General features: G+C 34.9%; 1 long non-coding RNA gene across 1 annotated transcript; it reads left to right on the forward strand.

The window, feature by feature from the left end:
- Positions 1–1,124: 1,124 nt before the first annotated feature.
- Positions 1,125–3,080, forward strand: LOC123394167. Its single transcript, XR_006608927.1, has 3 exons — positions 1,125–1,309; positions 1,814–1,854; positions 2,995–3,080. It is a non-coding gene; the product is annotated as an uncharacterized LOC123394167 (long non-coding RNA).
- Positions 3,081–4,255: the final 1,175 nt, after the last annotated feature.

Genomic DNA, 4,255 nt, shown 5'->3' on the forward strand with positions numbered 1-4,255 from the left:
AGACAGAGAGAGGAGGAAGCAGGCTCCCCACTGAGCAGAGAGCCTGATGCGGGACTTGATCCCAGGACCCTGAGATCACGACCTGAGCTGAAGGCAGCGGCTTAACCCACTGAGCCACCCAGGAGCCCCCCCACCTTTTTTTCTTAGTTAATCTAGCTGAAGTTTATAAGTTTTGTTGATAACCAGCTCTTGGTTTCATTGATCTTTTCTGTTGTCTTTTTAGTCTTTATTTCATTTATTTCTGCTCTAGTCTTATTTCCTTAATTCTACTAACTTTGGGCATCATTTGTTCCTCTTTTTATTACTCATTTAAGTGTAAAGTTAGATGGTTTATTTGAGAATTTTCTCGTTTCTTGAGGTAGGCCTGAACTTCCCTCTTAGAAATACTTGTGCTACAACACAGATTTTGGTATGTTGAGTTTTTATTTTCATTCATCTCAAAGTATTTTTTAATTGTTTCTATAAGCCCTGTAGTGCAGATCTCGTTCTTCTTAACGTTTTTAAGACACCTGGTATAGACCCTTTAAGCTGTTTTCACTTTTTGAACTTTTTTGTTCTTTTTGTGCTGTGTTTGGGTGAGTTCTATTGCCTTTGTCTTCCAGGCCACTGATCTTTTCTTCTGCATCAAGTGGTCTGCTGTTGAACCACTCTCGTGTATTTTTCAGTTCAGTTATTTTATTCTTCAGATCTGTATCTTCTGCTTGGTATATATATATATATATATATACATATATATATATATATATATGTATATATATATATATATAATCTTTGTTGGATTTCTTGTTCCTTTCATCATTCTTCTTCTGAGATTAGTAAGTATGTTTATGACCATTACTTTGAAGTTTTTTTTAAGGAAATTATTTATCTCCATTTCATTAACTTTTTTTTCTGTGGTTTTATTTTCTTCTTTCATTTGGAACTTATTCTTCTGTTTCCTCACTTTGCTTGGCTCTCTCTATTTCTGTGTATTAGACAAAACAGCTATCTCTCTCTGTCTTAAAGAAGTGGTCACAGAAAGATGGCAGGTATTTCAGTGCCTTGGGGTTAGAGCCCTCACGGAACTCTCTTTGATTGTTTCAGTTCCATGGAGACCAGAAATGTAAGCTTCCATGGCCACCAGAACCAGGTGTTCAAGTGACAGGCTCTGAAAGGACTACCTGCACCTGTTGCCTTTAATGGAGAATAAGGGAGTCTGCCCTTTGGGTTTTAGCAGGGCAGGGCTATGAAGAAGCACCAGGCTGGGGCATGCCCACCTGCTGGTTTTAGCAAGTCAGGGTTGAGGATCAGTGCAGTCAGTGATGACAAGGTAGAGGGAGAGTGCAAAAATTACACCCACTAACCCCTTTGTTTCTGGGAGAGCGTTCCAATAGGCCTCTGACCCTCCAGAGATGCTTTAAGAATAGGCAGTAAATCTTCTTCATATATTGTTAACCATTTTTCAAACTATTGCTTTCGTGTTGGGTCCCAGGGCAAATGAAACTGTGCAAAACACTTTAAGTTAGAAATCTCAGTTTCCTATGGCCCTTTGGGTCTCCTGGATATAAGACTTTGGTTTTCAAACCAGACTTTGGGGGGTTGTATCTCTGGTGCAAGTCCTAAGGGTTGGAGTCCCTGATACGGGGCTTGTGCCCTTTGCTTCTCAGGAATATGCTTTTTATTTGTGAGACCCCTTCCACTTGTGGGTGTCCACATTGGGGGCAGGGTTTTTGGCAAGACCATGTCTCTGCATCTCCTACCCATTTCAGTGTATCTGTTTTATCCCTTGTTGTGGAGGAGCTGTTTCAGCTCGTCTTCACATTTGTTTTTTCAGAGAGAATTTTCTATGTGTAACTGTAGATTTGGTGGGAGGAGGTAAGTTTAGAGTCTTCCTATGTTGCCATCTTGAACTGCCCACCCTAAGTTGTGTGTGTGTGTGTGTGTGTGTGTGTGTGTTTTATAATTTCCCTATTTACATTATTCAGATCCATTTAACTTGAGTATTTTGTCATTTAGAGTAATAACTCATCAATCTGTTAGTGCAACCTTTCTTTATGTTACTTTTCTTAGTGCTATGAAATGTGCTATTTTGAATCACTGAAATGTTATAAACCACCAGATTGCTAATTGCTTTGGATGCTGTGAAAAATAATTACTCCACATTATTTTTGATATTTAATTGACAGTGTAATGCATTTAACTAAAGACCTGCAATAAACTATTTCTAATTACTGAGGGTGGTGGAGTGGAAAAGTAGGCTGTAAAAGTTTACAAGGGAAACAATGTTTTCTCCATTATACTAAAAAGTCATTGTTGATAATACTTTTTCAGAGATGAAAAACAAAAACAAAAACTTCCCCAATGGAAAATTCTGGAAAGCTAGGAAGAGTTGTAGAATACTTTTACTCAGGATATAGTAGGGAAATTTTTTATATGAATAAAATGTACTGGTGATGGGGTGATGTACGTCATATATTACCCTTACCATGCTTGCACTAAAATTTCTCCTTCTTCAGTTGGCAGAACTTTATGAGGGAGATAATCATGCCACTGCTAGAATGAATAATCTTTATCACTGACTGGTGTTCAATTTATTTTGCATCTGTAGACCTTTCATCTGAAAAGCTCTGCTTAATTTTATATGTCATTGGAATATGTAGATATATCAGAAAATGGAATTGTTTTTAGCTCCCAAGGTAAGAATTCATGTTATAACGTGATTCTTGAAAAATAACACTTAGAACCTGATTCAAGGAATTCCAACAGTCTAGAAGTTTCACAGATTGATGTATAAAAGATGTTAGGCTCTTTGAATAGATATGTACTGTTTTAATTTCCTACTATGGTATTAAAAATCAGCATATTCTTTTCTTTCTTCCCCATAACTTCTGACTAAATTAAAATGTCTCCATTGGTATGTCATTAAATTGCTTATTTAATTTCAATTATGTACATTTTCCAAAAACAGACAACCAAAATAAGTGACCTGTTTCAGGGAATGTAAATTATTTTCAGAATTTCAGAAATTGAAAAGGGATAAGAGGAAGGAGAAAATGCTGGGCTGGTGTGAAGCGATAGCCCGTAACCCTCACAGAATTCCAAAAACAACACGCGAACGCCTGAGATCTCAGGGGATTTGGCTGATGCCTCACAAACCTCCACATTGGTGAGTGAAAAGTTATTTTTCTTCAAAATGGCTTGTATGTAAATGGAATGCTAAGAAATGTGGAAAGGGATAACTTTTATGTAAACATTATTCTTGTTTACAGTAATATTTACATTTGCATTATATTGTTCATATAGATAATTTATATTAATAAAATGTCTAATGTCATATACTATTAGAGCTTAATTCAGCTAAAACAACAGTTTCTTTTTCTTTGTATTTCTTTGAGTCTTGCCCCTCCATTATATTAGTAACCTTAAAGAGTTACTTAAAGTTCATATCTTGTAATCTACATTTGTGTAATGAAATCAGTGGAGAAAAATGAGTAGAGTTATCCAGAATTAATGAAAAATCAGAATCAAGCCTTCTGTGTTTTCCTATATATATATTCTAAAAATCTCTGAAAAGAGTATCAAAATTATAATTTTATACAACTTTGTGAATTAAGTAATGACAAAAATAATTTGAAGACCAAATCAATAATACACTCTTCCATATTTTGTTTTTCTGCTTAACTTAAATAGCCAGCTGCAGCTAGCCATTGTTTCCCAGTGATTAGGAAGAGAGAACTCATTAGCAAAAGGGGGTTGGTTTTATGCATTTTGTTTAGATTTGGCTACAACATTCTTCATTTTGATTTAAAGAAGAAAAATTCCATTCAGTCTGTAAGTTTTAAATTGACATGTTAGATATATTTTAATTATTGTTTTGCCATTTTATATGAACACAAGTGTTTCCATTAGCCTGATTTATTAGTTGATGAACATATAATTAGATATAAGCAATGATTTTTAGGTTTAATTTTTACTCTAGAATTATTTGCTAAGTTCTACTATATTTTTTTTTAAATAAGTCAAGCAGAGAAAGATAACTATCATATGATCTCCCTGATAAGTTCTACTATTTTAAATAGAAATAATGATCTCAAGTAAACAGTACTGAGTGAATATCAAGAGAAACCACCTGAAGGAGTAGGCATTCAGTTGACAAGATAGAAGTGAGATCTTCCTTAAATTCTATCATCTTAGATTGTGAAGAGAGGGCTGATGGTATGTAGAAATGTGTGTAATGTCATGAAATAGTCAAAGTTCTGATGAATACATTTTTTGG

This window comes from Mustela putorius, unplaced genomic scaffold, assembly GCF_011764305.1.
Source record: "Mustela putorius furo isolate JIRA1106 unplaced genomic scaffold, ASM1176430v1.1 tig00001596_pilon_pilon_pilon, whole genome shotgun sequence".
Classification (NCBI taxonomy): Eukaryota; Metazoa; Chordata; class Mammalia; order Carnivora; family Mustelidae; genus Mustela; species Mustela putorius.